This window comes from Thalassophryne amazonica, chromosome 3 (assembly GCF_902500255.1).
Source record: "Thalassophryne amazonica chromosome 3, fThaAma1.1, whole genome shotgun sequence".
Taxonomy (NCBI): Eukaryota; Metazoa; Chordata; class Actinopteri; order Batrachoidiformes; family Batrachoididae; genus Thalassophryne; species Thalassophryne amazonica.
Genome location: NC_047105.1, coordinates 79,377,611 through 79,388,695, shown reverse-complemented (window position 1 = coordinate 79,388,695; position 11,085 = coordinate 79,377,611).

The window sequence follows — 11,085 nt, the reverse complement described above, 5'->3', positions numbered from 1 at the left end:
CTCTGTGCCAGATACAGAGTTCTACTGACTTCACATGTTTGAGCCAGGATGTGATATACTTAAGTTGTGTCACCTGCCGGAGCTTCTTACTGTTTTCTATTCTCTGTTCTGGCTGTTTTTCTTTCTTTTTTTTGTGCATCCATGCAAGATCTTCCAAGTTTGCTCCAGGTATTGTGGCAATCCCTCAGTTGCGAGGATGACTGTCTCTTGATCGATTCCCGGACTGCACCACTGACTGCCCACTTCATTAGAAACCCCTTGTTAATATCAGGTTGGATCATCTTTTGCCATAGAAGAACTGCCATAACTATCTTTCTTCATTGTGGCACAGAGTCAACAGTGTGTAACATTTCTCTGTGAGTTTGTTTCATATTGATATTGTGAGCTTTGACAATTTACCATGTGGCTTTTTTTCTCTGTGCTTGATCCAGAGCATTGGTGCCTGAGTCTTGAGGGCCTCAGAGGCTGGAGAAGGCCAAGGGGATGTCCCCGTTTTACCTGGCTGTTTCAAGAGATGGAGATAGACCAGTTGTCTATGTGGTTGGTTGCCATCCAGGATCGCAGGCATTTCCTTGGTGTCGTGAGTGCGGCAAAGCGAAGTACCAGTCCATGCTCCCAAAATTTACTGTCACTCACCACAGCTCGTACACACTACATTTTAATCCATAAGAACCTCCAATTCCAATTTATTCCTTGCACCAGATTCAAACATCTTTAATAATTCGCCTTCTTTTATCACTTGCAATGAATACACTTGTTCTACACAAGAATTGGCTTGACACTATCCCAAAATACACAATCGCAGTGGGGCCAAAAGGGTCCAGTGAAAACAGTCCAAGGGGAAATGGACAGTTGAGTGCTCTTCTGCCAACAGAACACTTTGTTCCTCTACAATCTAAACATACTGATTATCTCAACAGCTCTCCTCAAACAACTACATCTCCTCCTCACCTTCTCTCTTCTGCAACCTCTTTCCCTGTCGCCCGGTGCCCCGCTGCACCCGGCTGGCCCCTTTCACATTGTGATGTCTGTGTTAGCGCTCGGTAACACCAGCAACCCTGATCGCCTCCTATTATTCTCTTTCTACCTTACAGCAGTCCAGTTCCCATAAATGCAACAAGAGTTTGTCCTCGATAGCGCTCAAACCCCCGAGCACAAGAACGTGGTGGAGAGAGGGCGAGCAACGCTGGAGCAAAATGACAAATCAATCCTTCAAAACTGACCAGGATCTGTGCCTACCAGCTACCCTTTCTTTCATTCCCCCTCCTTTTCTTCTTCACTTCTACAGTGACTAAATGCTCCACCATCTCTTTCCTTTTCTTTTTTCCTTCCTCGTGATAAGACTTGTGATGGCGTGCACTGATTCCACTGTCACAGCAGACTGACAGTTGACATTCTCTCTGCTTTAAAAACCTGTCTTGTTCCTTTATTTCCCTCGCTCCGCTCAGATCACCGGTCTATTGTCAGAGGTATAGCACAAGGTTGGTGGGGAGATAGCAGCTTTCATCCTGTTCTGATTTTGTGATTTCAGGGGTAAGAGGAAACGAGGCAGAGGAAAACGGAAGGGAAAAGTGCACAGAAAGCTGGATGCAAGAGAATAAAGGGCAAAAATATGGAAGGGAGGTGTAGGCGATCAAGTGTGTAGTGATTTATTCACATGGGCACTTTTGAGGAACTGCTGTTTTTGAGTATTAAATAACAGATCCTGCAATAACAAAGCAGAATGATTTAAAAAAAGAGTGATGAAGGGCAACACAGGACAAAACCAGAGTGAAAACAACTGCTATTTCTTGTGCAGTGTTCCCTCTGTGACTTTCTCTGCCTTTCCTCTCATCCTGACATGGAAAGACATGGAGGAAAAGACAGATGCTGTAATGATGTTTGCCCATGTGTGGAAAAAAGTCACAAAATGCTTAATGCCATGAATTTGTGTACATATCCTTTAGGTCAGTGATAAGGATAAATTGGCAACATTTGCAGATATTGTTTGAAAAAAGGGAGAGAACAGCCCACTGAAGAGGTGAGTAAGGAAAGGAGAGAGATCTTCTGCAGAGGTTGCCCACTAAGGGGCGACAGAGCACCCGCATTTCAAATATGCTCATGTATTTTGATATAAACATTACGTTAGAAAAATATAATTCATGACACAGCAGCAGCTTCCTTGTTCCTGCTTCACTCTTTTAACGTCTTTCAACTGGTGTCTCAGGCTCACCAGGACAACACACAGTTGGAAACCACCGCACAACCCAAATTAGCATGATCATGTCCAGTCACCTTGCTATCACACTGTAACCATAGCCTGTACAGCGCATCCGGAAAGTATTCACAATGCTTCACTTTTTTTTTACATTTTGTTATGTTGCAGCCTTAGGGCCCTGTCCCACTGGGGAGAGGATTAATTGTGCATGAATTGAGTACACAAATTGCGGGCATTCGTTGTCGTCCGCAACAAAAATGGACAAAAATGACAAATGTCCCAGTATGAATTTCAGATATATTAATAATATATAGCAAATATATCAATCATGGTTATATAAAGCATGTAGTGAGGAAACTGATCCGACACATTGAGATTATCACAACAGTATTACGGGTGTATTATGAATGCATCGCGCACATGTTGCGCATGCACGGCATCTGCATCGCGGTCATAAAAGAAGCGCACTCGGGCCGTCAGCATCACTATTCACACCAACAATACAGCCTCTGGAGCATTTGCTGGACTTGGACAAGTTGATCACAGAGTCAATGTTCTTGTTGTCATTCGAGGGTTAACTGTTCATGAGTTTGGGGAGCGGGAGGGGGGAAACCGCTCGGGGTGTGAGACAGTGTTGTTGTTTTTTTTGTTTGTTTTTTTGAGAGTGTCACACAAAACAGACTTCAGCGTGAGTTGTGGCTATAACATCAACTCTTCCTTTTGTTGGTGTTAAATAAAAGTCCTGGATTGCAGCAGCTATGTCTTTGTGGATCTACACAGCTGGACCGGCACTGACTGGCAGGTATGTCCCTTTCTGCCACATATAGTACTTTGAGTTTACGTGACGTGTTTGTTATGCATTCACAGATTGTCCGCAAATCAGCTGAAAAGCAGATGTAATAAAAACGCTTTATTTGTGGCCAATTTGTATGCAGTCGCTACAACATATTTTAGTTTGTGATGTGGACATGATGGGCACGCAATATATCTGTTTTACACACTGTCCCGGTCCACTGCCAAGCCACAAATCCCTGTCAGTTGCGGATATCAGCGGTTAACGGCAGATATACAGTGCATGGAGTGAGTATGTATTGTGTATGAATTGAGTATATATGGAGTATGTAAGGCAGATGTCATCCGCATTCAGATTTTTGAACAGCTCAAAAATCCTGGCTGCGGACATGCGTGCCTCTGCGGATGATCACGGGCATGTTCGGATGACGGCCGACTCATACAGGCATGTTACACGGATATTGCGGATGTTTGGCGAATATGGGCCAATTCTGTGCGCAATCCATACGCAAATCCTCCTAAATGCCAGTGCGACAGGGCCCTTATTCTAAAATGGATGAAATTCTTTTTTCCCCACAAAATTCCACACACAGTACCCCATAATGACAATTATGAAAAATGTTTTTTTCTTTTTTTCGCAAATGTATTAAAAATAAAATAAAAATACTAAGAAATCACATGTACATCAGTATTTACAGCCTTTGCCATGAAGCTCAAAACTGAGCTCAGGTGCCTCTTGTTTCCATTGATCATCCTTGAAATGTTTCTACAGCTTAATTGGAATCCACTTGGGATAAATTCAGTTGATTTGACATGATTTAAAAATTTGAAATAGAATAAACAAATTAAAATGTGTGCAATACCAAGTGTTCAAATACTTTTGAGGGCAATTGATAACACTGAAGCAGCATCTTACATCTCATGTATAGTGCAGCAGATGAGAGAATATTTAGAGTGGAATCCTGCAAATGGTGATACAAGCATCAAATTTGGCACAAATAATCCAAAGAGATGAACTCTTTTGAAAAAACTGATTGGCCACTTGAATTTTCAATAGGCAGCCAGGTAGGGGTCAACTGAAGAATTACACAGGGGTCAAAATTAAAAATGCTCCAATCATATAGAAAACTACACCACGTTATTTGCCTGGTCATAAAGATTCCAAAAAGCATTGTTTGGGCAATCTGAGAGTGAATTTTTCCTGCTTAGGAAAAATTCATTCCCTAAGCAGTTTAATGACTTCAGACCCGTAGCGCTTACATCATTGTGCATGAAGGTCTTTGAGAAAATCATGAAGAATATGATAATAGCAAATATGGAGGGGAATATAGATCCACTCCAATTTGCGTATCAGGCGGGAAAAGGAGTGGAGGATGCTAAGCTTTTCATTCTTAACTGTCTTTATAGGCATTTAGAGAAGCCTCGAGCTCATGCTCGGCTTTTATTTGCTGACTTCTCCTCAGCTTTTAATCTGATGCAACCACACCTTTTAGTTAAGAGGTTGAGGTATGATTTTAAATTGCCACACCAGATTGTTGTATGGTTGTCAGACTTTTTGACTAATAGGAGGCAGAGAGTCTTGGTAAATGGACGTGTTTCAGACTCCGTGGTTTTGTCCATTGGCTCACCACAGGGCTGTGTCCTTTCCCCCTTACTTTTTATTTTATATACAGATGAATGCAGAAGTGTTAGGCAGGGCAGTTATTTGGTTAAGTTTTCTGATGATACTGCTTTGCTGTCGCTCCTTCAGGGAGATGAGTCAGAACACGGGGAGGCCCTCACTGATTTTGTCTCATGGTGTGATGCAAATCACTTGGACTTAAATGTATCCAAAACGAAGGAGTTAATAATTGATTTCAGACGAAATAAAGGGTCAGCTGTGGACACTGTTGTTCATGGTAAAGCCGTGGAAAAAGTCTCTGCATATAAATATTTAGGCACTTTCTTTGATGAGAAGTTGAAATTTGATGTAAATACGGCAGATATTGTGAAACGTGGGCAACAGAGAGTGTACCTTCTGCGCAAACTGAATTCCTTCTCTGTTAGGCCTGTTATCATGGGCCGCTTTTATCAGTCTTTTATTGAAAGCCTTTTATGTTTTTCTTTTATCTGCTGGTTTTCCAGCTTGGCTCTGAAGGATAAAAATAGGTTGTATAGTATTACAAGGATATGTTCAAAGATCATTGGAATGGAAACTAGAGACCTAGCTAGTTTTTGTGAACAACAAATGATAAGGAAGGCAAGATGTATTTTGTCTTCTTCCGGACATGTGCTAGCAGGTGAATTTTCTCTGTTGCCTTCGGGTCGACGTTATGTTTCACCTGTCTGCAGGACGAATCGATTGTTAAAATCCTTTATCCCTTCTGTTATCCGTCTTTTAAATTCTTTGTGAGGTGTAGATGTATAGGTATGAGGATGTATGGATGTTGTATATATATATATATATATATATATATATATATATATATATTATTCTGTTTTTTGTTTTTGTTGTTGTTGTTGTATGTTAATGTGCCGGTATGCAGGCTGCCGAAACCAATTGCCCCTGGTGGGATGAATAAAGTTGTCTAAGTCTGAATGTTATGGAGTTATGAGGTAAAAGCAGCAAGAATGGTAACAAAGGTCAGTTTCAGTTTGTACAGGAGTCAGAAGTTAAAGTTGCTCCTTAGTTTTACTCCAGCTGTATTTGTGCTGAATTTGATGCTTGAATCACCATTTGAAGGATTGTTTCAGTTATCTGCTGCACTAATAAGCCAACAGAGCATGAACCAGCTGCTGTCTGTTAGCTTAAATATGTGTATATAAAGCAATCCAAATTAAAGGAGAAATGCTGCTTTTAACAACCGGGCAATTCTACGGTAACGGAATTACAATCTGAGCTAATCTGTCATGGTTAGATGCCATATGTCTAGATTTTGCTGCTATTGTAATTCCGTTACCATATAATTGCCCAACCTGGACCTCATTTCTCGCATAAAATAAGTCGTTTATTCACAATATAAGTTTAGTGTCACTAGAAGTCCATAGTTCAAACAACGTGTTCAGTACAAATCTGAAGCAAACCTTTTTCTTCTTCTACTAAGGTGGATTAGAACTTTTTGTGGTACACAGCACTAACTACTGGACAGGAGGCACTTAGCAGTCAATGTGACTCACAAATTTAAAAATGCAGGTCTTTCAACCAGACGTGTGCTGCCATGACATGTCAATCATCTGTGTCCAATCAGATTTCAGAGGAGTCCAGTGAAACCCTGGCCTCCGCTCTCGCTCCACCCATGCCAGGAAGTTTAACATTTGACATTTCCTGTTTCACTGTGACTGAAAATTTGGCACTTCATGTTTGAGTGTGAGCTTGCCACTGAGTTCCCACGAGATTCCATGAGATCTTGTGCGTCAATCCAGGAAGTGTTTGACATTTGAACATTTCCTGTTTTACTGTGGATTTGAAATTTGGCACTTCCTGCTTAGGATGCCCTGTACCATGAGCGCAACGCTTTGCTCGTATAATTTTAACAATTAAAATGATGAGAAAGAATTTGGTAGTTACATTTATAAACAATGTAGATTATATAAACAATGTAGATTATAAATTTTAAGTTTTCTGTTACAGTGCTGTCAACAGTTAAATATGAGGTCAAGAAAGATGTCTTTATTTAATTTTTTTATAAAACAATTATTTATGTTCATTGAAGTCCAGAAAGGGTGACTATAAAGTGAGTATTGGCGAAATGGGTTATCATTTTCATATTGAGGTGGCAGGGGGCGTTGTCGGCAGCTGGGGAAAGTAACTAAAAAGAAACTTTTAAAATTGAGTAATCATGAACGTTACTAAGTTACTGTATTTTTTCAAGAAGTAATCAGTATTTGGATTACTTTTTCAAAGTAACTGTGAAACCAGTGCCCACCAGAACAATGATTCCTTCACTGGAGCCCCATACAGGACTCCATTCAGGGACTCCAAGAAGGCCGAATACTCTGAACTGGCCGAATACTCTGAACTGCTGTTTGGTGCATACGCACAAACAATAGTCAGTGGCTCTAGATGTCGGCCCCAGGTCACATTTCCTCTTCCACATTTTCCCTGAGATCAATTTGCTATGGGAGACCCTACCAGGAGCACAAAGGCTCCAGACAAAACAGCTCTCAGGTTCATAGGGGCACACAAATCTCTTCACCACGATAGGATGATGGTTCCTGGTGAGGTTTTGTTTAGTTTTATAATTTTTAATAACTTTGCAAAAATAATAAAAAAAACTTTTTCATGTTGTCATTAGAGGGTGCTGTGAGCAGATGCACCCTATATTTGCGTGCCGATCGCACCGGAAACCCATTCGAACAGCGGGCGAGATGAGGTCGCAATGCCATCTGATCGTGTTCGCAGCATTCGCACGACATGTCAATCAATCAATCAATCAATTTTTTTATATAGCGCCAAATCACAACAAACAGTTGCCCCAAGGCGCTTTATATTGTAAGGCAAGGCCATACAATAATTATGTAAAACCCCAACGGTCAAAACGACCCCCTGTGAGCAAGCACTTGGCTACAGTGGGAAGGAAAAACTCCCTTTTAACAGGAAGAAACCTCCAGCAGAACCAGGCTCAGGGAGGGGCAGTCTTCTGCTGGGACTGGTTGGGGCTGAGGGAGAGAACCAGGAAAAAGACATGCTGTGGAGGGGAGCAGAGATCGATCACTAATGATTAAATGCAGAGTGGTGCATACAGAGCAAAAAGAGAAAGAAACCGTGCATCATGGGAACCCCCCAGCAGTCTACGTCTATAGCAGCATAACTAAGGGATGGTTCAGGGTCACCTGATCCAGCCCTAACTATAAGCTTTAGCAAAAAGGAAAGTTTTAAGCCTAATCTTAAAAGTTAGAGAGGGTGTCTGTCTCCCTGATCTGAATTGGGAGCTGGTTCCACAGGAGAGGAGCCTGAAAGCTGAAGGCTCTGCCTCCCATTCTACTCTTACAAACCCTAGGAACTACAAGTAAGCCTGCAGTCTGAGAGCGAAGCGCTCTATTGGGGTGATATGGTACTACGAGGTCCCTAAGATAAGATGGGACCTGATTATTCAAAACCTTATAAGTAAGAAGAAGAATTTTAAATTCTATTCTAGAATTAACAGGAAGCCAATGAAGAGAGGCCAATATGGGTGAGATATGCTCTCTCCTTCTAGTTCCCATCAGTACTCTAGCTGCAGTATTTTGAATTAACTGAAGGCTTTTTAGGGAACTTTTAGGACAACCTGATAATAATGAATTACAATAGTCCAGCCTAGAGGAAATAAATGCATGAATTAGTTTTTCAGCATCACTCTGAGACAAGACCTTTCTGATTTTAGAGATATTGCGTAAATGCAAAAAAGCAGTCCTACATATTTGTTTAATATGCGCTTTGAATGACATATCCTGATCAAAAATGACTCCAAGATTTCTCACAGTATTACTAGAGGTCAGGGTAATGCCATCCAGAGTAAGGATCTGGTTAGACACCATGTTTCTAAGATTTGTGGGGCCAAGTACAATAACTTCAGTTTTATCTGAGTTTAAAAGCAGGAAATTAGAGGTCATCCATGTCTTTATGTCTGTAAGACAATCCTGCAGTTTAGCTAATTGGTGTGTGTCCTCTGGCTTCATGGATAGATAAAGCTGGGTATCATCTGCGTAACAATGAAAATTTAAGCAATACCGTCTAATAATACTGCCTAAGGGAAGCATGTATAAAGTGAATAAAATTGGTCCTAGCGCAGAACCTTGTGGAACTCCATAATTAACTTTAGTCTGTGAAGAAGATTCCCCATTTACATGAACAAATTGTAATCTATTAGATAAATATGATTCAAACCACCGCAGCGCAGTGCCTTTAATACCTATGGCATGCTCTAATCTCTGTAATAAAATTTTATGGTCAACAGTATCAAAAGCAGCACTGAGGTCTAACAGAACAAGCACAGAGATGAGTCCACTGTCCGAGGCCATAAGAAGATCATTTGTAACCTTCACTAATGCTGTTTTACAACTACCCTTTCAAGAATTTTTGAGAGAAAAGGAAGGTTGGAGATTGGCCTATAATTAGCTAAGATAGCTGGGTCAAGTGATGGCTTTTTAAGTAATGGTTTAATTACTGCCACCTTAAAAGCCTGTGGTACATAGCCAACTAACAAAGATAGATTGATCATATTTAAGATCGAAGCATTAAATAATGGTAGGGCTTCCTTGAGCAGCCTGGTAGGAATGGGGTCTAATAAACATGTTGATGGTTTGGATGAAGTAACTAATGAAAATAACTCAGACAGAACAATCGGAGAGAAAGAGTCTAACCAAATACCGGCATCACTGAAAGCAGCCAAAGATAACGATACGTCTTTGGGATGGTTATGAGTAATTTTTTCTCTAATAGTTAAACTTTTGTTAGCAAAGAAAGTCATGAAGTCATTACTAGTTAAAGTTAATGGAATACTCAGCTCAATAGAGCTCTGACTCTTTGTCAGCCTGGCTACAGTGCTGAAAAGAAACCTGGGGTTGTTCTTATTTTCTTCAATTAGTGATGAGTAGAAAGATGTCCTAGCTTTACGGAGGGCTTTTTTATAGAGCAACAGACTCTTTTTCCAGGCTAAGTGAAGATCTTCTAAATTAGTGAGACGCCATTTCCTCTCCAACTTACGGGTTATCTGCTTTAAGCTACGAGTTTGTGAGTTATACCACGGAGTCAGGCACTTCTGATTTAAAGCTCTCTTTTTTTAGAGGAGCTACAGCATCCAAAGTTGTCTTCAATGAGGATGTAAAACTATTGACGAGATACTCTATCTCACTTACAGAGTTTAGGTAGCTACTCTGCACTGTGTTGGTATATGGCATTAGAGAACATAAAGAAGGAATCATATCCTTAAACCTAGTTACAGCGCTTTCTGAAAGACTTCTAGTGTAATGAAACTTATTCCCCACTGCTGGGTAGTCCATCAGAGTAAATGTAAATGTTATTAAGAAATGATCAGACAGAAGGGAGTTTTCAGGGAATACCGTTAAGTCTTCTATTTCCATACCATAAGTCAGAACAAGATCTAAGATATGATTAAAGTGGTGGGTGGACTCATTTACTTTTTGAGCAAAGCCAATAGAGTCTAATAATAGATTACAACCTGTGTATGACCCATGTCATACACAGGTTGGGCATATTGTGCCACAGTCCAGGAGCTGCCCGAAATCATTGGCCATGTTGAACTGTGGCCGAATGGCATGTTTGAGGCAGCCTTCACAGCACACTGAAAGGCCGACTCCGGCCAAGATCCACTCTTGGCCGGAGTCGGCCGGGGTCCAGGTGCCACCCACAGACATCCAACACCACTCGTGTGGCACTTAGAAAAGGCGGGGTCATTCACGCTCCAAGCACAAAAATAGAGAGCAGGTGACCATTTTCGTGCTGGTTGTGCGAATGGCCCAACATTTTCTAAATGCCCCACGAGTGTGTTACCAAGCAACACAAATGGCATGTGAATGGCAGGCTGGAACTGTGAGCACATCTATGTGAGTGCGTTGCTGCAATGGGTAGGTGGGCGTGTCATGTGTCGATCATGTATTGATTGATATGGTCACACGTGCACACACGCAGTACAGTTATGCGTTTGTCAGGGGACAGTGGTTGACATGTAATCTCATTATGGGTTGGACGACAGTCGACATCAACCAGCGAGGGGACTGACCATCGGCCACGGCCAGTTTGCGCCACTCTACTTTGCAGCTGACCACTGCCTCAGTGCAATGCAAAGCTGGGTTACACATATTATCATATGTGCTCCACTCACCCATGTGCAAGGCATGATGCTGCACATGTGTCTGCAAACGACACTTCAGTGTGCGTTGGACAGAGGGACCCACAGAGCTCATGTGATCATGATCTGAGCACATCAGGTTATTCATGTAAAAAATAAAAGGGAGAAAAAAATCATCCATGTCAGTTCATGAATTCCTTTTGTTTGCCCTGGAGGAGGATAATTCTTGTATTGTCCATTCTTTATAACAGGAATTAAATATTATAAAGTGCGGTTGTGTTTTGTGTGCGCGTGTGTGTGTGTTTTTTTTTTTTTTTTTGCTCTTTT